The sequence below is a fragment of the Plectropomus leopardus genome, chromosome 9, assembly GCF_026936395.1.
Source record: "Plectropomus leopardus strain MGB_pleo_1.0 chromosome 9, ASM2693639v1, whole genome shotgun sequence".
NCBI lineage: Eukaryota > Metazoa > Chordata > Actinopteri > Perciformes > Serranidae > Plectropomus > Plectropomus leopardus.
Window position 1 is genome coordinate 33920517 of NC_142184.1, and position 23304 is coordinate 33943820.

Here is a 23304-nt window from a genome sequence, read left to right on the forward strand (position 1 = left end):
ACATCATTTTCAGACCCATCAAACCCCTCAGTGAACCCCTCATGCCCTGTTTGGAAGCATCTGTATTCATTAGTTTCTCCACTCATTTTCTTGTATGATTGTTTGTGTTGCAGAAATCTAACTTGAGAGACAGGAACTTCATTGAAGCCTTACACTTGAAACTGATAAGGTACATCAGGAAAATCTTGTTACTACCACACAATTTAGTGTGGTTTAAATTAGTTTAATTAAGTGCACTCATTGTGATACTGTCAGCGTAACCACACCCGAAACAACAAGGTTAATGGAATGTCAAGTTCTGGTATAACTCTTTTCTGTCATGTCAGTACCGTCTTCACTCTCATCAGTACATAAAGCCGCTTAACACTGATAAGAAAAAATAAATAAATAAATAAATAAATTTAAAAAAAAAAAAAAAAAATATATATATATATATATATATATATATATATATATATACACACACACACACATACATACATACATACATACATACATACACACACACACTCACATATATATACACACATACATACATACATATACATACACACATACATATATATAAATATTAAAATATAAAAATAAAAAAATAAAAATAGAAAATAGAAAAATATATAAAAACAGATTAAAAACAAGAATGTTATACATTTTAAGAAAAGGAGAAATACAGGGGAAACCCAGAAAACCCTCAAGGGGGCTTGATAAGTGAGGTTCATCATGAAACTATCAATCAGTGTATACAGTCTCTTAACACTGATAAGGAAAAAAATGTGTGTGTGTGTATATATATATATATATAGTATATATATATAATAGCTGGAGTGCTTTTCGGGTGTAGTAATTATGAAACTGATTGTTAGTGATAGAGAGGTCATGAAGAAAAGTGTTTTATTTGAAGAGCCATGTACAAATTGAGCAATTTGATAGCTATTAATTTGATTAATACTTAGTATGCCAGGTTTGTGAAACAGACACGTGAAATGATGACATGAAATAACTTTAACACCTCACAACCCTATTTCAAAACACACTGTATCCATTTAGACTCCAAACCAGTTGCTGTTTACTGTTTCTCTGCTCCGTTAGTATTCTTGTGCGGTCGTTTTTAGCTCTGTTGTGTTGGTTGGTTACCGTGGCAGCGAAGGGTCGGTTTTGTTACTGCCCTGAAAGCTGTGAGCCTTCCTCTGTGTGTCAGCGAGCGTTCAGTTCCCAGGATGGATCACCTGTGGACACAATACCAGGGTCCCGACCTGCTGGGGTTCCCAGCTACACCCTAATTAACTTAATACCAATTCATCTACAAGAACCATGCTGTCCTCTGTCACCTCTGCCTGTTTTGTTCAGGGGCCAAAATCACCGGGGGCCTCGGGCAAACGTGACAGGAATGAATGTGATCTGCGTAATTGGTGCTAATGATTTTTCCTCTATAGGCAACAGACAAACAGGGCGATGTTTGTTAGTCATCCTCTGTTTCAGATGTGCTAATGATGCAGGCTGCCCATGTTTCTCTGTGTTTCTATGAGCAATCCTGAGCTGTAAAGGTAGCGTCATGACAACACAATGTGATCAGTCAAGGACTGAATTGATTGAGGTCACATGGTAGAGGAGACCTAAAAGAACAACAATGTAAACAATAGCATTTTATTCATTGGTAGTAAAAACACAGCCAGCTAAAGAAAAAGTGCATTTTCCAAGGTTCTAATATTGAATCCCTGTTTTAATCAAACTCAGGCATTATTGCTATGTGGCGAATATATTGTATTTTTTCTCGTCTGAGTATTTATATAAGAAAATGTATATGAGAAAATTTCTGTATCTGTAAACCACCACATGATGACTCATCTCGAACTCTGGCCTAAACATAGATTTTTTCTATGGCTCCGTGGTGTCTTTTTTCACAAATTCACTGTTCTGTACCATTGAATATTTGGTTGGACCTTATCCATCAGCGTTTTTCAACACGTCTAAAATCCTCCCATTTGATATAAACATGCAGCCATAAAATAAAAACACATAATGGGTTTGAATATTTCTCTCATAAGTATGATATGTAAATGTATTTGACTCATTATTTTGAAAATAAGTTCCATTTTTTTAAAAGTCAGTTGTCCCAAAATAAGGGTGATTGTTTTCTTTTTTAAAATAGATAAATACATAATTTATTTTTGAGGACCGCTGTGCCTAATCAAGAGCTTATTTGTGTATTCTTCCCATTTCAGGCTTTACATGCTGTGTTGCTCATCACAGGATAAGCTGAAATCCAACATGACACAGCCAATAGCGATCATGCTTCAGGGTGATAGCGACAGTTGAATCAGGTAAAACTGATGTGCTTTTATTTTAAGTCTAAAAATGTCTAAAAATCTGATCTTTTGCTCTGGAGGGAATCTGTAAAGTCCTTAACAGTGACCCTTAATTGGCAACCATATGGTATTGGAACTAGCAAACATGCAAAAATGTAAATGTCACTTCTAGGGAAACCCTAAACCCTGTGGTTTAAGCTTGGAACAGACAATGTATAGAAAAATAGATATAGCTACTGTCTATTGGTTTGTGCACTCCCATTTTAAAGCCTCAAGTTTGGTATACAGGCTGTTGCCACCTTGTTTTTTGTGAAGCCAAAAGTGACCATATTTGGATGAGATGGTGGACCTGTGGAGGAGTGATGGGTAGATGTGACTGAAAGCTGAGCACACTATGATCACTTAAAGCAGCCCACCCATAAATATATCTAATTTCAAGCCTTAATATGATATCAACAGGGGAGTTATATAAAAATGTACCCTCTGTACAGTCATCATGAATGTTTAAATTAGCTAAAGAGACCAAAACTGCTTTTTTTTGGTTTGTTTTTTTTGTGCCAGGCTGTAAACATGTCTATTTGTGCTGTAAAGTTGGGTGCCATTGGAATTGACTGTTTTGAAACCAGCCTCCAGTGGCCATTAGAGGAACTGCAGTTTTTGGCACTTTCGTATTGGCTTTGCTTTTTAGCCCTGGAGGTTAGCTACTGCTTGGCTTGGAAATGTGTTTTATCAGTGAGTACAAGAGTCTCTCTCAGCCTATTTAATGTAATAATTAAACCAAAGAAAATAATGAAATATCAAGAAAGAAAATATTCTTACAACTATTTTACTTATTGAGTCAGATGTGAAAATATGGTGGTTCTACATGCTGTTTACACCTGCTGTCTCTTTCTGCTGTTGCTGGGCTGTTTAGTTTGCTTGCTCTACAATAGTCTTTCACTGAAAAGTCTCACATAGCCAGACCCATCACCACATTGCTGCCAGCTGAATTGGGGCTCTCACTCGATCTTCAGACACAAAATAAAATGACAAAAATTGTCCCCCAAGTACTAAAGGAATGCCTTCATATCCTGGTTTCCAGTCAGGTGACCCAGAGCGAGCCCAAAGTGAGGGACAGAAGTGTCTGAGGTTGTTTGAGAAGTTAGGTCCCACCTCCTCCAACATGTTGCAGTGTTCTTGCTTCATATCAAAACCCTCATGATGAAACGCATACAAGAAGATGACTGGAGAAACATGAGTGCCTTCACTGACACATAGAAGCTAAACCCTGTAGCTGTAGAGCAAATTATGTTTGTGGTGTTAATTACCATTTTACAGTTTAGTCAACAGACCAAAGACTTTTAATAGGAAAAAATAAATGATCAGAAATATTAAAATGTTAGAGCAGTGCTGCATTTTATTCACCACGGAAGTCGGGGGTCAGAGGAACGTATGACATCACACCCGAGTTGATCTTGTTTCAGTACAAGACGGAAAATGAAGACGTTAACAACACTGGTTCCAGTCACGTTAACCATTGTTAACATACCACTTATAACAGTTGTGAAATGTGCAGACTGTTTTTATAATTGATATTGAGGATTAAAGAGATCATTTTGATTTGAGATTGATAGTATAATCACCATGACAGCATCTGATGCATGGTCAGCCTGGGGCTCAGCAGACAGGGAACAAATGTGAGATCCAGTAAAAATTATTTAAGCACGGGGATTGGAGTGATTATTATTTCTTTACTGAACACAAGAAGTGCGTTTTTTGGCAGACACAACGTCGAACATTGTCGAATCTAATTCCCACTCTGGAATGAATCATCCCTCCCTGCTTATTGCACAACTTCCAGTGCCAGCTATGTATATTATCTTCCTTTCATTATTCATTTTCATATGATCCATAATTCATGTTTGGGTGAAGTGCCTCTGTATGCGTACAGCTGAGAGTCCGCAGGGGGTTTCATGCTGCCGCAGACCAGCTCGTACCACACACTCTGCATCATCTGTCCCAGATTATCAGGGATGAGGGGATGTAACACAGAGAGCGATGGGGTTCATGGAGAGGAGTGGGCCGTAAGTGTGCTGAGCTGGGAGGGGGATTTAGCACAACAGTGGGATACTGAAAGACAAAGCACAGGCGAGTGGAAAACAGACTGAAAAAACAAGAAGGGATAGTTCCACATATATGACCTCAAATCAATATTACGATTAATTGAAAATTTTAACTTGATAAATGGGAGTTTTTTCATAATTGACACATTTCCATAAGGTGCACTTTGCAATTTCATTTTGCGTAATTTGAGGGTCAATGAAAACCCACCTATTTTGTGAAAGTTAAAAATATGACATTTTGGGTTTTGTTCTCCAAACGTTACGACTAAATGTTGTTACTCTAAATAAAAATTTCGTTGGTCGCCCAATATAACAACCTAAACTCAACAAAACATAAATGCCTGTCAGTATCGGTGGCCAATTGGGAGAATGCCTGTGGAGGCTTTTTTGCGGCAATGTTCCCGTCTTTATGCTAAGCTAAGCTAACAGCCTCCTGGCTCTAGCTCCATGTCTATGGTAAAAATATGGAATAATCACTATAGTCATTTCACTCACAACAAGAAAGTGAATACAAATATTTCACACGATGTCAAAGTGTTCTTTGGGAATGAAGGATAATAGGAGTGGTGAATTCCCAAAGAGCCAAGCGCCATCCAGACCCACCATACTGGAGAGAAGGCAGACACCTCCACAGCCGACATCCCCAGCAATCTGCAACGCACACCGAAACAATCCAGACCAGTAAAAAGCACCACAGGCAAGAGGATAAAAAGTGCATCTTCTTAATTTGGGATGAACTGTCCCTTTAAACTTGATTTTACCACAATCAGACTAAAACCCATAAAGCTGAAATCATCACAAGTCTTCAAATCTCGAGTTGTAATTTGACAGGTATACCTCAAGAACGGCTGCGAAAGAGTCAAGACGTGAGTGCTGAACGGTTAAAGACAACCTGCTGTCTTTTAAATTAGAAGGGATAAAAAAGGAACTTCTTAAGAAAGTCTTTGGCAATAAAGGGTTTCCCAGTATCTTTAAAAATATAATCTTTCCAAATGTGCAAATGGGCCCTTTTTTTCACTTTTTAAACTCGAACAAAAATGAACACCTCTTTATTTTTTTTCCATGTTCAGGTCATCTGAACGCTAACATTTGCTTAAAAACTAGTTTCTATGTGACTCAGATATGGCTCTTCGTGCACATGACAAAAGTGTTAAATTCCAGTTTCCAGCGTCATTTAAACCAATTAGCAGCATGTTACTTAAACCACACTTTGTTGGTTCAGAGTCCGACTTAATCAGGATCCAACTGCTCAGTCTGGATTGTGATCTGACCCGAGTTTGACCCAGAATAAACTTTGTTGGAATGACTCAAATGTTTAAACAACTTTTACTCTCCATGTCTTATAACAATTGTTCTAAAAAGCTGGAATATCTAAGCAGGTTCGGCCAGTTGGACAGATCAGTCAAAAAGACAGTGTAAGCCCATTTGAAGGTTTCCCAGCAACTCGTTTTTCGTGGTGACCAACGTCATTGTGACGAAGAATCAGAAGCATCGGAGATGTCCAGAGGTGCTCTTTCATTATTATTAACCCTTTGAAACCTGGAGCGATGTCATCTTTCGTGTGCTGCTTTCTGACACTTTTAACAAGTATTTAAACCCTGAATGCGTGAAAGCGTATTAAAACCTTTACCATAATTTGCCGTGAATTATATGACAAATACAAGAACAGTTAAATAAGTTACTGTACTTACAAAACCTAGCCTTTAAAAATTTTAGCTTTCTTTTAGCACACGTTAAAACAGGAACAGCCCATATGATTGCATTGTGAGCATGATCCTTGTGTGCATCTGCAAAAACAACCGAAAATGCTGTAGTATGCATATCAAGCTTTTTGTTGGCGGTGTCACTTTGAAATGACATGCATGCACATGCGCCAAGTGCGACCGTGACGTCATTGTTCTTACAGGATCCACACATTGCTTGTTTACACGGTGACAGAAGGCGTGGCGTTTTCAAAAGATTACACTTTAGAACCTGGTTACAAAAGTTTTCAGGCCTCCAAAACACTGTTGTCGTGTGCACGAAAGGCCAGACCGCAACAAAAGTTTAACATTTCATGCAAGAACCATTGCCATTTAAACGGCTCCTGAGTGTCCCAGATATCACAGTCCATCAACAGCCAAGCCAAAAACATGATATTAAATGCTTCATTATGGGTGCATTTCTCTGTACCACACTTTTAGCAAGTAATTAAACACTCTTTTACCTGCATTAAACAGCTTTTCTATCCTTCTCCCAAAAGTATACGTTTACAGGGCTGTTTTTTCTAATGTATCAAGTGCAGTGTTGTGGAAATTTCTGGTTAAGTGTTTGGAGAGTTTTGCATTATTACTGTTTGCTAACGGCAGCTGCTTTGCTGCAATGAAGAAACAAAGTGAAGTTGTGTGACCTGCTTTTCTTTAATTGCTCAAAATGTGTTTGAGGCAGCACTTTTCTGTAAAAAGAAAAAACCATAAAACTTTAAAAGGGGTAGCAGGAAAGGGAGAGATGGAGGAATATTTCAGGTGCAGGCTGGCTAGAAAAAGAGAGGATGACAGAATAAAGTGATTATGGCTTATCTGCTCCCATGGGCCTGTGTGTGTGTGTGTGTGTGTGTGTGTGTGTGTGTGTGTGTGTGTGTGTGTGTGCGTGTGTATGGATTGTGGAGGTTTTTCGTCCCCTGGGCTCTGACCCTGACTCTGCTGTTAAACCCAAACCCTATATCTTATGTGTGTGGTTAAACCCCATAATGAGTGTGTGGCTGGGGGTCTGTCGGACAGGGCCCCTAAAGGCAACAGAGGACCCAGCTAGCAGGGAACGTTCCCACAACATACGCGAATGTTCCCTACAAGTTGCAATAATGTTTTAAAAAAATCATTTTAATTCAATGTTCAAAGCACATTTTAAGGATGTTTATGATTTCATATCATGTTCCTTTAAGGTTAAATGCTAAATAAGACGTAACATTTTAACTGCAACATTCTGACGTTTTGGTGAGAGGTGACAGAGCATGTTCTTTTTTTATAAAACGTTCCCACAATGTTACATGAGAACAAAAGAATAACGTTTTCAAAGCAACATTTATTAAATGCTATTGAGGACTGAGGTTACAGAACTTTTTGCAGATGAAAATGTAATGAGAAATGATATATTAACAATTAAAAAAAATAAACCTTTTTATGTTTATAGAGAATATTGCCTGAACTTACTAAAACATTCAGAACACACAAACATTTTAATGTTCTCAGAACATTTTTAGAACCAAAAACTACTAGTGGGGGAGTGTGTGTGTGTGTGTGTGTGTGTGTGTGTGAGAGAGAGAAAGAGAAAGAGACATATACAATTAGAAATGTGTGTGTATGCATTATAACAACAGTGGTCATGGTGATGGAGAGGGATCCAACACAAAAGATCCACACACATTCAGGTCTGACCTATGTCTAGTCGCACCCATCCGCACCCATCCGCACCCTCCCTCCCTCCCTCCATCCTGCCAGCCCTTCTTCCTCCTCCACCTCTTGTCCACCTCCAGCCCCTCTCTTCCTCTCTGGGGATCACCCCTTGCTCAGATGGAGGTGTGGAGGCAGCTGGCTATCTGCAGAGAGGAGAAGCGGAGGTGGCTGAGGGGTTGACTGAGGGAAAAGGGAGGGAAGCAGAAAAAAAGGCAAATTGATCCGATTCATGAGGTTTCTGTAACCTTTGGCACAGATTTGCACTCTCTCTGCATGTCTTTGACTTCAGCAGTTGTTTTGAAAAATAAGTTACAGATTTATCACCATGCAGCACACCAGACATCTGAACTTTTTGTGTGTGTTTTGATATCTGAGTGAAAAATAAGCATTATGGAAATGAGTAACATCCCAGTGATGGCAGTTACAGCAGCCAGAATCGGGACGAGTAAACACTAATCATTTAAGAGAGATACATGTCAGCAGAAGGAAAAAAAACAAACAAAAAATCTTTCCTATTTTTCACTGCTTTGTTTGTTTTTTTAAATTTCCAACCCCCTTTTCTGTTTTCAACTTTTTCAATCTTTTTCTGTATTGGCTTTTATGTCTATTGACTTGCATGGGGGACCCCACAGTGTCTGCTGTGTCCCTGAGGGAACCTGCTGCCAAACGCTGCTAAATCACCATCTGTCTCAACTCTGTGATCAGCTGACCTGAAACTGTCAACCTTGACCTTTACCCCTCCATCCCCACACGTGCCTGCTGGCCTTTTACCCCGTGGATTCAGAGATAACACACACACAAACACACACACGCATGCACGTGCACGCATGCATGTGCAAACCCAACGTCTTGTGCATATCAACCCAGAAATTAAGATTAATTGTGTGCATAATCAGCTGGATTGTTTCTTGTCTGGTCTTTTGCCATGTACAGAGTACTTTTTTCATTCAGGGCTGTTTTTGGCAGCTTGACATCTTCCACATTTGACTTGTCTTGTCAATTTGTCTTTTAAACAGAGCAGCACATATATACTATAAATATTAATAAGAGCAGAATAAAATCATTGGAAATGTTTTGAACTGTTCTTGCTGCATTGTCATCATGTTTGGATTCCTTTTGGCAGACTTGATACTTAAAGTCCAGATGAATCGGCATCTTGAGTGTATCTATCCTCAGTATCGTGACGTATTTCACAGTGAAGCAGGATAGTCAGGGGGGATGTAATGTTCGGTGGAATTTAATTTGATCGTTGAAAAGTGGGCACATCATTAAAGCAAGGCTCTGATGAGCTCCCAACCTGTCAGCAGGGTGGAGACTGGGCACTGGAGGCGCGGCACAGGGGGGAGGCTAAACACCTTCATACACACACTGCGCTACACACAGCTTATTGAATATCTGCAAAGTTTTCCTTCCTTGTGTATTTTGTATTTTGTGTTTGCAATTTCAATTTGCGCAGTTTGAGTGTTAACGGGGACCCTCCTTGTTTGATAACCTGTCAAAACACATATTACAGGCCCTTCTGTCTCTATCGCTGTGAATTTTTTTTTAAGTTTCCCCAAAATTAGATTATATTCCCTCAGGGAAAGCAGTTACTTACAGTGTTAGCTCCAACAGCTTGACAGGCCATCGCAAAGGGGCGGGGCTTAGTGAAGGGTTAACTGTCCTAAGAACAACCAGCAAAAACACGCAAAAAGCTTGTTAGGCTCATTGCAGAGAGGATTGTAATAATTACAGGTGATATATTTGTATCAACATTTTTATCTTTACTCATCTGAGTTCTGACAGCTGGACTTTAAGAGGACAGAGATTTGAGTTATATGTCCAACAGTGGAAATAGCCTCGAGAACGGCACATTTTCAGTGTTTTGAGCAGCACAAACAACATTCCCTTCATGTTAGTGGGATGGAAACAGACAATTTAGAAGTGGTATCTCAAACCAGTAAAATGAAAACTGTCTGCATGACTAGATACCACAAAGAGTACGAGATAATCTGTGTTTGTTGTGATTTGCATGAACAGACTATTTGAGGAGCTTGTCTAGAAGAAACACAGTTAAGAGAGGGACAGAAATGTGTCTAGAGTTTGCATTTATTATACTGAGTTGTAAAGATATCTTGAAATAACATGTGTTTTCTACCCAGTAAGCAACAGGAACCACGTGAGCATGTCCATGTCTTAGTGGTTGCTGCCACATGTGAGTAGAAATTTGATGAGTTTATTATGAGCTCATGGAGGAGCTGAATGCAGTTATTTAGCAACTGCCTCTTTATATGTATGTGTCAGTTTTTCCGTTTTTCTCACATTCCAGTGAATGGAGGTAACACAGCTGTACACTACCATTATAAAACCCAGAGGCACGCTGTGGTTGGCTTTGCTGCAAGTCTCGTCTGCTGCCCAGGCAATTTGCTCTGTCCACAGCTCACGTTTTAAGTGGAGCGCCAAGGCAGACCAGGCTTCTGCTGCTCGAGACTTCACCCCATCATGTTTCTCTCACTGTTTGTTCCCTTTTGCAGACATTTTAGACATTATTTTAGATAACCGGTTTGGTTTTGCTTTACATTGTTTGAATTTTCTGGTTTTTGTTGTTTCATTACTCAGTTTTGAGTGTAAATATTCACTCGCTATGAGGCCCAACTCGTTCACATTCCCAGGGTGTCAAATATGACAACCTGGTGAGAGGCCCTCAGCCTCTGATTCCAGAAGCTAATCCCATCTCCAACAAAAATGCAGTAGAAAGAGTGAGAGAGGCCAAATAGAGTGGAAGGGAGTGGTGGTTGAAGGGTCAAAAATACGCTGGACTTTTACCCAGAGGACCGCTGTTTGTGTCTTGCAGGAAACTCAAAGTTTAAACCATATAAGGTAGTTACTGGTATATGTAACGTGGCATAGTTGTCAAATGACATAGTTGTCAAGTGACATACTCGTTAAGTTACTGTAACAAACATTGAACCATGATAATTTTTCTAAACCTCGCCAATAAGCCTTGTTGCCTAAACTTAAAGTAGTTTTTTATTGTTGTTTGTTGAAACCTTAAGTCGTTTTTTGTGGCGAAACTGTTTTGTTGCCTAAAGTAAGCTAGGTGCATTTGGTTGCCTAAACCTAAACAAATAGTTTTGTTGGCAAAACCATTTTGTAGCCCAAACTTAAAGTAGCTTTGTTGTCTAAACTTAAAGATGTGGATTTGGTTGCCTAAACCTGAAGTAGCTTTTTTGCCTAAACCCTGATTAGTAGTTTTGTTGCTCAAACCTAACCGAAAGGGTTTGTTGGTGAAACCATTTTGTTGCTTAAACCTAAAGTAGTTTTGCTGGCAAAATTGTTTTGTTGGCGACACTGTTTTGTTGCCTTAATCTGAAGTAGGTTTTTTTGCCCATACCTAACCTGATAGGTTTGTTGGTGAAATCACTTTGTAGCTTAAACTTAAAGTAGTCTTGTTTGCGACACTGTGAAGTAATTTTTGGGGCAAAATAATTTTATTGCCCACAACCTGACAAAATAGTTTTGTTGTTTAAACCTAATCCAATAGATCTGTTGCCGAAACTTTAAGTAGTTACGGTGGTGATTTTGTAATATTTTATTTACATTATTCAACATATATACAGAACACATCCCCACAGCACAAAACAGAATGCCACTACAAAAAAAAACCAAAACAACAAAAACACTGATGTTTCCTGTGTCAGAGTTTGAAGCATGGTGTCACTGATCTAGCTGTTATATTCCATGAGCTGGCAGTATGAACTTGTTGCAACAAAACCACTATGCCTCAACACTTGAATTGAATTGATATAAATCTTGATAATCACTCTTTCTTGTATTTGATTGATGATGTGTCAAATAAACAACAACAGAACCATATCCAGGAAAAATCCCCCCCACAGAGGATGAAAAAGTGTGATTACACAAATTCCAATAAGAAGTCAACAAAGGTAATGATGTGTTATTTTGGAACCTCAAACTTCCTCAGAAGTTCCACAAATAGTTGCGTGAAGGAAACTGCAGAGCGTTGATGAGGAGCGAGACATAACTGGCTGGATGAATCAAGCGGAAGACTTTAGAGAGTGGAGCTGTCATTTGTGATGCACTACCTGAATCCAGGCCAGGCCTTTCTCCAACAGCAGCCTCATGGCCCCTGAATAGCAGGAAACCAGCCGTATAAATAGCTCTATGGTTTAATGCCTGATGGAGAGAGCTGATAATAACACAAATCAACATATATGGTCAAGGCGAAAAGGAAACGATATGTTTCCAAAAACAAAGCTGAATAGACTTTGAGCTCCATGCTTATTTTACTTGAATTTAACTTGTGATTGCATTTGCTTGGAATTCGCCCACACAGTTTATCAAAGAAACAGGGAGCGGGGGGAGGCGAGTGTGAACATGATAAGGGCAGTTGAGGAGGGATGGATGCCTTATTCACATGGGACTTTTTACTGTTTTTACATAAGCGAAGTCTGAATTTTCTCATATTGTAGCAAGATAAAATGGTACAATGATTATTAATACCTTGAAAGTTGTATCAGCAGAACCTACTTTTAAGTGTTAAAGATAAAGAGCATCTGAGGTGCCTAATTAAGACTATGGAAAAGATGAAGGTAAAGTTCATGGGGAAATATCATCTTTCATCTGACAAATATACATACACTCATAGGCATGCTTGAATTTACTCTTAATATTGTGTTACATAGTGGTGGACAAGAAAAGTGTTAAAATTACTTGCTGGCAACATGAAACAATGCCAGTACAAAGTTGGTCAGTATGTTAGAAAAAGTCAAATTATTGTGTTGGTCCAATGAAAACTGGATTCTTACCATACATGTAAACTTGTTAGTTTGACTGAAATGATTCCAAGTCGAATTTCTCGAAGTCGGACTAACACACCTAGATAATGCGATCGACTGACTCTTTCATGCCTCAACCAGACTTGAACTTGCCTAGGAGTTCTGCACATGCTCTATAGTCCCCATGATGTGCTTTGACCTGGAATTTAAACAGCATAAATTCTTAGAAAGCTGGGAAAAACAAAAGAAGAAGAAGAATGGAAGAAAACGAAACAATTATGCATCTCATTAGTACGTACAAAATGTACAGCGCCAAAAAGTTATCCGTATTTTCACTGTCAACCTGTTTTCCGCTCGCTAACTTGTTTGGTATGTGGCATAATGGGTCAAGTGGAAGAAAGTCCAAGAACTAGTAGCTTAAAGGGAGCATATCACCACCTGCCATGACAGAGTTGGACATACTTCTGTCAATAAATCAATTCTCCCACCACTTGTATACTGGGACAAGGACAGTAATCTGAACAAACAATGACAGTAGCTCGACTTAACTGTGCATGTAAATATACTGAGTGAGGACCTTTTGTCGTGGTGGACACACAAATTGAGTTTTAAGTGTGAGAAAGTCTTTGTAGAGCAGGTGAGTCAAACAAAAATAGACTGAAACCATGAGACTTGACTTAACTATGCAAAGTACTTAACATAGGTACTTAACTTGACTATGCACAGTACGTAAATTTACGTCTTTAATGTCCTGCACGTAGTTGATTTAACCAAACCGCACTGTTTTCCTAAACTTAATCAAGTAATTTCTTGTTCTTGAACCAACCAAGTGTTTTTCTTTCCTTAAACCTAAACAAAATTGCAACTGTTCGGAATAGACTAGTGGCTTTGTTTTCATTGTTCAAATTGCCATTATGTAATTTCAAAACATTTTCTACCTACAACCACAAGATGCATTGTGAAGAGGTTGTGTCTGTTTCACGTTTTTCTAAGAGACTGTGTTTTCTAAGAAACAGTACACACTGTTGTGCTGTTCTGGTTGTTGGGTGCATTGATCGGCTGTAAGGTATTTTCAGGTGGACTTGCGAAGCACTTCCAAGAAACTTCCAGGGCAAATTATGGTGTCCTCGCAAACGGTTCTGAGAAAAAAGGAAAAACTCAGAGGGAAAAGCATGTTTACTCTATTGACTTCCCTTTCTTTGCACACACGTTGTCATTTTTTTCACATTTTGAAGCTCTTTTTTTAACAGACCTTGATATGTTTCCTGTTTAAAGAATAATTCTTTTTTTAAAACTGGGATGAAGATGTGAAGTGGTGGATGTTGTGACACCTTGGCAAGACAACTGCCAAGCTGCAAACCACTATACAAACCAGCAAATAACAAAACTGGTTCTTTTTTTAGTGAGAATTTTCTTGCATTTCCAGCAGCTATTGTGCCAACTAAAGATTGTACCGCCAGAATATGGTGTTCTTACAGAGACATGCAGCATTTCCATCGGTGATTGTCTCACCAAAAGAGGCCTTTTTTTATTGGGACATCTATAGCATTTCCAGCAGTGATTGTGGTGCTAAATGGTTTTTTTTAGCAAGCCATGTGCATTTCTAGTTTCAATTGTGCCTCCAAATGCATATTTTGTAGTAGGACATCTGTAACATTTCCATCAGTGATCATGCCACCAAAGTGGGTGTTTTTTTAAAGAAACATCACTGCATTTCTAGCGGTGATTGTCCCGCTAAAAGCGTTTTTTTTGTTTGTTGTTTTGGTTTTGGTTTGGAACATCTGTGGCAATCCGGTGGCAATTATGCAACTAAAATTGCAAGTTTTTTAGCAAGCCATCACTGCATTTCCAGTTGATTTTGTGCTGCCAAAAGCTGGTATTTTAAGCCAAAGTATGATCTTTTCCTAAACATAACGAAATGAGTTTTGTGCCTCAACACAACCCCAGTAAACCACAGGGTTGTAGAAATGTAAGATTGAAATGTAGTGTATCAGTGATTTGCAGAAAAGTACAATGCCAACATTTATTCTAGCAACTGGGTTGCTGCAGAATGTTTAAGTACATAACTGTTGACTCAGAAGTTTGACATACAAAACTTTAGAAAATGCATCAGTGTTGTGTTTATAACCTGTACCCCCAAGTTCCCAAAAACTCACTTAATGAAGGTTTGATGTTTATACAGAATCCCAAAGCATCATTACTATGGAACCTCTTTCAATGAAATGCTAAAAGCCAGTGTAAACTATAATTCATGACTTGTGCAATATTGATGCAGCATATACTGTAAGAGCTTTCTCATTATACTCTGCCCCCTGCTTACTGTATATTACACCCTGTGTATCCAAAAACAACCACAGCAACTGATGACGTCGTGTCTTCCAGGGGCCCCTCAATGATTTCCTCCTCTCTGAAGTCCAGCGGTTCGACCGAGGGTCACAGTCTGAGCCCTCATCAGCTTCCTCCTCCTTAACTGGAAGTCATTGAAAGGACAATCGCGCAGCACAGGTGGGGCTGTAAACAGTCAGCCTGCTGTTTAACTGGCTCTTTATCAGTATGTGAGGCTGTGGAAAATATGTAACTCGGTGGGGGGATTATTTGTTATGCTGCATAAGAAGGGCAGCGGCAATGTTTATGAAGGTAATTACAAGCTTTCTGGCAAAATCTCAAGACGCGGAACATTAATTGATAAGCAGAGTGCTCAGAGCTGTTTCAGTGCGCTGGAAGAGTGTGTGCTTTTAAGGTGCGGGCATGTGCGGGTGTATTTTGATGCCCCGGGCTCAGGTAGCTGATAAGAGAGAGATAAGAGAGTTGCGTAAGCAGAGAAATTAGGACCTGCCAACCCTTACAGTGATCAAGTTAGAAGGAAGTGCTTACCCCTGCTGCAGGCTTACTAAATAAAGGCACAATCACACAGTCAGACGCCAAAGTTTTGTGACAAGCAGAGTCAAAACACGCTTTGCCATGTCTGATTTCAAGCTTTCTCTCAGCGCCCTTTCTGCTGCTGCTGCTTCACAAAGATAAAAAAATCATTTCTGAGGCTTCAGTTTTAGCACCACAGATGACGTCTAAGCGTGTAAAACACCAAAAACTTCATTATGTTGTATTTAAATAACTGCTTTTTCTTACTGAGATTTGGATTGAATTCAAGTTTTATATTTCTACACATCCGACAATACCCCTAGACTTTACTTTTTGTAATCTAAGCAAATTGGATTGATTTCTTTTTTAAAAAAAAAAAGGAAAGAAGGCAATGACCAGTGAAGGAAGGATATATTGATTTTTTTTAAGTACAAGAAAATTACCCTAAAATTAATTTAAAAAAAGAAGAAATTGAAGTTTAAAAAAATAATACTTACACATTTATAAAAATTATTTAACCTAAAGTTATATATATATTTATGATAAATATGAATATTGTTACCATTTCCTTTTCCCCCAGACAGTTTTCTCTTGCTTTTTTAAAAATAATTTTCTAAAGCTATGCATTTTTTTACAATTTTTTATGCTCCTACAGAGGGGCAGGACACACTGCACATCTGTGCCAAGGGGCGTATTATGTCATAGTCCACCCATGTGTGAATAACTTTGAAAGTTGCATTTTGTTTCAAATAAGTAATGTTTGGTTTGATGTGTGCCAAACTCACCAGCACAAATGAGAGATTCAGAAAAGGATGTTTAACAAGCTGTGATATTGTACTGCTAATACTGACTGTGACAGTCTTTCTTTCTCTCCTCGCTTCTTTCTTTACAGCCTGTAAATGCTTGTTTCCTCTACGTAAGCTGTTGGATGTGGGCACAGTGCCCCAGAATAAAGGGTAACAGGTAACACAATTTATCATTTGATTTACATAAAGTAAACAAAATGTTGTTTCTCGCATGAACTCATGTCTGTTAAATCCACAGAAACTAATCATCCAGCACAACACCTGCAGCTGTAATGTGATTGTGCTGTGATCGCCTCACACACACAACTCCGGGCTTGCCTTTGATGTGCTGTAAGTACACTTTGCTCTCCATCTTATCGACACTCATCCAGACGTTTAGCCTCGCCGTACAGAGGAATGACACTGGGACCAAAACAATGATTGTCCTCATGAGAACGGTGCGTTGTGTCGTCCTCTGCACACATGTGGGGAGAGAGAGAGAGAGAGAGAGAGAGAGAGAGAGAGAGAGAGAGGTGGGGGACGACACACTCCTCTCTCCTCACAGCTGAGGTCATCCTGAATTAGTTAATTAAAGCAGGTTGTTGCCAAAACATTAGATCATCCCCCCAGCTTGTTTTGTCATTAGCTGAACCCGGGCCCCTCTGCTGGCCCCCCTCTCTTTCAGGAGGAGAACATGAAGGAGGCAGATCGTCCCTACATTCTGGAAAAACGACAGCAGAGCTCTAACCTCACTAACTTTCCAGCTCATCATCCAACTCCAAATGTTTTTTTTTAATTTTCAGCTGAGAAATGTTGTATTCCTGCATATTCTACAGTTTTCACTCATTAGAGGGTTCATAGTGATCCTGTAATGATTAACTAAAAGTTTTGTTCCTTATTGGTATGAAATGACTATTGTTCTCCTATTCTCCCATTCAGTTTTTGTTCTTGCTGGCCCTGCACAACATATTATAGAACTCATTTAGTGTTTTGGGAATGCTTTGTTATGCTAATATATTTTGTAGATGGACAATTTGAATAGAATTTATGACTTCATTCCTCATGCTTTCATATGTTTCCATCACTGTCTTTTGTCAGTGTCTGAAATGGTGTTGGCAAAACTCCACAGTCCTTGGTAATGAATAAGTACAGTGAAAATACTGAAGGCCTTCACCTCTGGAGCAACCGTCTGACAAAAGAAAAGCCTGTTCAACGTTCAAGCTGTCATATCATATTATGGGTCATGCCTTTTATTCTCGCGAGAAGAAGTGGTTACCAAGGTACCAGGCACGCTGCGTTCTCCAAATGTGTAAAAGGCCCAGGCTGACCAATGAGGAGACCCGACCGTACCAAAGTGGAGCTCATTTTAGGGGTGCGCCAAGTGGCTTTCTTTAATAAACGATAATGTAAAAAGAATTCGGCATTTCAGAATCACTGAGTCGACGGTTACTCAAATAGATGGATGCATTCATTATTTTGAAAGTTATAATACGTTTCATTAGCGTGCATTAGAAGCCCAGCTATTTGTCACAGTGTGGTTGGAGTTAATTCGTGGTAGCAGCCGCGCGCACATTGAAAGTTTCTGTGAAAGTGAACACCGTCAGCCGTTAATATGGTCAATAATACCGACGTTTCCGTGTGTTCAAGTCAGAAATACTCGCTTCGATGTACTTCACACGAAAATAAATACACTCTCTTTCAAAACGGGCTGTAAACACGGGTGAGTAGGCCTTTTTTTCGACTAAAAGTGGTCACGTGCAACAATAAATGTGGCTTTTGTGTTCTTTAACCTCAACGTAATGAACACTTTTAAAGCTGAATTCACGGGGGGGGGATTAAAGCAAGGGTCATTTCGCGGTGTCTTGTAGTTTGGCCTTTTAAAAAAATAAAATATATTACAGTCGAGGAAAGCTAAAATAGTTTGAGACGGTGTTAACGTGGCCTTTAAAGACTTCCTGTTCAGTAGCAAAGGATACTATGTTGTACGTTCGTGATCAGACAGTCAGTAAAGTTCATGCCCCCATTAGCCTGCAGTGTATCTGTAATCTGTCTGAGACCCCCTCAGTTCTTCTGTAATTCGCTGTTGAGATAGTTTTACTGGGGAGGAGATGTTGGGAAATCAGGCCTGTTAGCTGGGATTCCCAGAAGAAATGTTAGCTAATATAGTGCCTGTTGCATAAAAAGAGGAACTCCGCATGAGTACCAGAGGATATGAGTGTAGTCTGGTTTAAAGGTCCCACCACACTGTTTGGCTGTTGCTGTGTAACAGGTTTGCAGCAGGGGGAGGAAAGCAGTTATTCTGTCTCCATCATAGAAAGCTGAGGCCAGATGTGTGCTAGTGTTGAATCAGACATCTCTTCCTGTATTCGCCAGGCTAACTTTTCTCTGAATCAGCAGGTTCAGTCTGGTGTCATCCTAAAAAATTGTGGTATTTCAGCAAAATTACTATATTAGGAGAAGTTCTTGTGTTCTCTTTGCCAGGAGGTCAAAGGTCAGAAATGTAAAGGTCCAGTGTGTAGGATTGAGGGAGACATTGACAAAAATGGAATATAATATAATAAGTGTGTTTTCTTTCGTGTATAACCAGGAAATAAGAATTGTTGTGTTTATGTCACCTAATAATTCTGGTGCTCTGCCATGTTTCTACAGTAGCCCAAGAACAGACAAACTAAATAAACGGCTTTAGATAGGGCCACTTGAATTATTGTGTCTGCCACAGTAGTTTGAGGCCTCTCCTAGTTCAAATCGCTTATTAACTAATCAAAACTCACCTATTCAAAACTGCTATTAATGTCCAATTAATGTAAAATGATTTTAATGTTGTGTTTATTTTATTTTGTATTTTAATGTATTCTATTTTCTGATCTTTTTTTGACTTCTATAAAGTGTCGAGTGTCTTGAAAAGCGCTCTATAGAAAAAATGTGTCATTAATATCATTATTATCTGCAACAAACAGCGTCAGAGATACACTAATTTGTAATATGAAACTGCTTTATTTAATGTTTTTACTGATTTAAATATCCATGTCCTTTTGTTTTTAGAGAAGAAAAGACTTCCACAGAAAGCTGGGCTCCTGATTAAAACATCCTAAACACCTGGATCTCAAGTTATCGGAGAAAAACGGTGAGCTCACACATTAGCATGCTGTGGGCAAGCTGACGTCTCTGACATGCCAAACAGCATAGGAGAAATTTGCATTGTAATGCCAAACTTTTTACCGGTTTAAATAACCTGGTCTGTTTGTTATGGAAAGGAAGAAACATCTGCTGATAATTCAGCTCCAGTTTAAGACCTCCTTCTCCAACACTGAAATAATTCTAGCCGGGAAAAGTTTCCGCTCTCTGCAATCTGCAGTCCTTATTGCTAGACTCTCTAGACCTCTAAATCCCCCTAAATCATACACACTTAACCTTTTAACTCTATAACACCTGGATCAACATCAGTTTTCTTGTGCTGCCTTCAGACTTGTTTCACTAACGGTAAAACCACTGAAACTTGAGAAAATTGGTTTGATTTATTTCAGAAACGCAGGAAAAAATATTATGAGCAACATGGCAAGAAATATCCTGCAATTTTCCAAAAAGTATAAGTGTAAGGTGACAAGATAACGATCTGAAATTTAGCTGGAGGTTATTAGATATGATCAATAAAATGGGGAAAAAGGTCAAGAAAATTATATTTATAATTGTTTTAATTATATATTCAAAATTATTTTACAGAAACAAAGAAAAACATTTTTTTTAGCACTTTGGTTTGTTATCGTTAGTTGTATTTCAAATTGTGAATTCATTCATTTCATTTTTACTGTAAATGCATATGGGTTCCAAATATCAGTTATCGGTCTCATTAACTACTAATCAGTATAGGTGTTGGCCCTGAAAACCAATAATGGTCGACCTCTAGTTTGTTATATACTGAATATGTATAAGAACCTCATACAACCCCATTTCAAAGGGATAGGTCAGGTCTTTTAACCTAATAATTAGACTGAGTTGCCATTTTTGTTTTGTTTGGCCATGCCTCTTCTGAGTTAGTACAATATCGTCACCTAAAATACAAAATATAACGTGAGAAAAGTAGACTATGCACGTTGGCTTAATAATTGTCTCACACTCACAATAGACCTGTAAAGCTGTTCACCTGAGGCAACAGCAACAAGCACACCACCTTGTAATTTCCATTCCTAATCATTCCCAGGTCGGGAATGTGCATCCTGCAGCCTTAGAGAAGTCAGTTTGCGTGTCAGAGTCTTTTGTTATGGGCCCCTCAGTGAGCGAGTGTTCATCTTTAAAGAAACAAGAAAAACAGTCGGCTGACTCTATTTCTCATATCTAAATGGAAAAAGCATTCTAGGTTTCAAACCTTAATAGCAGTGTGTGACAGAGTGTGTACTGTGTAGCAGCGGTGCAGAACGGACCACTGTTATTCACATACGTCTATTGAAGAATCCGCAGGGACTTTGTTTCCTTCGTTTAAACAAGGGTGAGAGTTCAGGTTTGTGATGTCTGGAAAGAAGCTTATGGTGGTTTTAACTGAAGACAGAGGCCCACCACAACCCACTGGTGCTCTGTCCAGGGGATGCACTTCTTACATCAGTGCTATCAAAGCAGGAGATGAGTTCCTGCTTATGTAATTCACTTAGAAGATGTTGGCTGATTATGTTCCACTGGTAACAAAGCGTTTTGTCTAATTCTGGATCTCAGATTAGGTGGCTGATCAGCAGTAAGGCAGTGCTGGTGGGCAAAATCATTATAAACTCATACTTAAACACTTGAGATTGATTTAGCCGTGAAACAGGAAATTTCACTCTAAACATGTTATCCTTTCGACTCTAAATTGCCCTTAGGTGTGACTGTGTGCGTGTATGGTTGTCTGTCTATATGTGTCGGCCCTGCGATGGTCTGGCGAACTGTCCAGGGTGTACCCCGCCTTCCGCCTGATGACAGCTGGGATTGGCTCCAGCCCCCCCGCGACCCTTATGAGGACAAGCGGTTACAGAAAATGACTGACATGTTATCCTTTCATTTTGAATTATTATCAACCTTGACAATGTTGTGATAGCTGGCATTGTTTTCACCTTGTGAGTCTGTGTGAGTCACCATGGCAAAATATGGTCCTGGCAACACCAATTGTAGCAGGAACTACCACAGAAGCCATTTTGAGAATTTTGCATAGACTGTATCAGTAATGGATGTGTGATGTCAACCACTGGTTTTTGGAGTTTGCTATTTTGGATGTTGCCATCTTGTTTTTTTGGCGCCAGAAATGACCATAGTTGGGCAAGAGGTTGATTCTGTGGAGGAGCTAGGGTTGGATCTGACTTAGAAGCTACATTTACACTGCCTATTTAAGGCAGGAATATCACGCCATTCTGTAGCCTATATAACAGCACTGGGGTTTACAGTGTATGACGATATAAGTGTGTGGTGGTATCTCCCCCAAATGGCGAGTTTGAAACTTATTTTCAGCTTAACTAACAAATACACAGTAGAAACCCATAACATTTGAAGAATTTTAATAAATTCTTAATTCATCAAGTTGGATATGAAAAACATGTTATTTCCCACAGTCTCTCTCTGCCATTGCTGGCCACCTGCTGTTTACAGTGTCTTTCAGTTTAGCTGTCTGTCTCTACCAGTAGAGATTGAGCTCTGGTGGTGCATGCTGTGCACTACGTGCAAGTAGTTTAATAGAAAGACAAGGGCCTATATTTAAGACAGTACTGAATAACATACTTTTAGTATTTCTAAATACCCTGGTGTACCGTAATACTGTGATACCACCCAAATCTATTCCAAACCTTATTTTATATAGCTGGTAATTTCTTTAATCTTTCAGATTTGCCTGGGAGGTTAATAACAAATTTTCTGTGGTGTGACAGACTCACCATACATATTTATTTTTGCTTTACCCAAACTTTTAATTGTCCAGGTTAAAAAATATAAATCAAGAAATGAATGACACATATGTAAGAGTTACAGTATGTGTACTCCAGGAAGACACCATGTCTGAGGTTTGGTTCATGAGGTTTTCTGTCTCGGAGTATCTCATCCTGTTGTTAACTGTTCAGTATTTTGGTCCTAGCTGTGTGAATTTAGCTTGCCAGGGAAAAACTGAGGGAATCCTTTCTAATTGGTAGATGTCAGCAGTTGTAATATGACAGTTTGTGCCTAACATAGCTGCCACACAGACAGACATGCTGTAACATTTAATTTGGACTGTTACATCAGCCTGCTGTGATTGGCATGCATAATAGAATAACTAACCGCTAGCTAATGCTGGTGATGCTCCCTGTTTTCTCTTAGCTCATCCAGAAGCTCCATACGACACCAAGCCTGTGATTAGCTGCAAAATATCATATTTTTCCTACCAAAACCTACATACCATCCATCACAAGGAATAGCCAGCAAATAACAGTGTGGCCTTGGCTGGATTATGCTCTGCTAGCTGTGGCCTATAATATTACAGCCAACATCATTGTTGCAGAATAACATAGGAAAATGTGTTTCGTTTTTCTTTGCAGAGTGCAAACTTAGTCATTCTTCAGATTTTACACTTCAGAATGCATGAAGAGAGCACAATGAGTGCTATTTTGGTCGAGGTTTCCCAGGATCAAGGCCACAACCAAGGTTTGGTTGTGTTAGTGGTGCCACAGTCAGATCCCACACCGCCCTTGTTTCAGAAATAAGTGTTTAGGTGACTCAGAAGCCGCGTGGCTTCAGTTCTCACACCTACTGTCTGTCTGCTGTCGCAGTGTTGTGTTATTTTGCTGACTGTTCCAAGTCCTGCTTGTCTGTCACTGGGTTGCTCCTCCTGTCTGTCTTTCTATAGTGTCCTATCTGTCTCTCTCTCTGTCTGTCCTGAGGTGTTGCCTGTATTTGGCAGTTATTGCTGCACTGATGCAACATTGTGTACAGTTTATCTTTACTTTCATGAGATGATGAGGTCATCCTATGCTGTCATAATTTTTCACACCAGGCCAAGTAATCAGCTCTACCTCACACATACAGACCATGGTTGTATTATAGTGAAGTCGATACAG

General features: G+C 39.2%; 1 protein-coding gene and 1 long non-coding RNA gene across 3 annotated transcripts in view; both read left to right on the forward strand.

The window, feature by feature from the left end:
- Positions 1 to 2220: 2220 nt before the first annotated feature.
- LOC148188784 (uncharacterized) lies at positions 2221 to 16709 on the forward strand. Its single transcript, XR_015777568.1, has 4 exons — positions 2221 to 2321; positions 15000 to 15122; positions 16369 to 16439; positions 16521 to 16709. It is a non-coding gene; the product is annotated as an uncharacterized LOC148188784 (long non-coding RNA).
- A 904-nt stretch (positions 16710 to 17613) lies between these two features.
- Positions 17614 to 23304, forward strand: part of LOC121947009 (protein FAM110A) — a 34808-nt gene continuing 29117 nt past the window's right edge. For both annotated transcript variants that reach the window (XM_088082590.1, XM_088082591.1), the window contains exons 1-2: positions 17614 to 17981; positions 19304 to 19385. The gene's annotated coding sequence lies outside the window, so the exon portion shown is untranslated. The remainder of the gene's footprint in view (positions 17982 to 19303; positions 19386 to 23304) is intronic.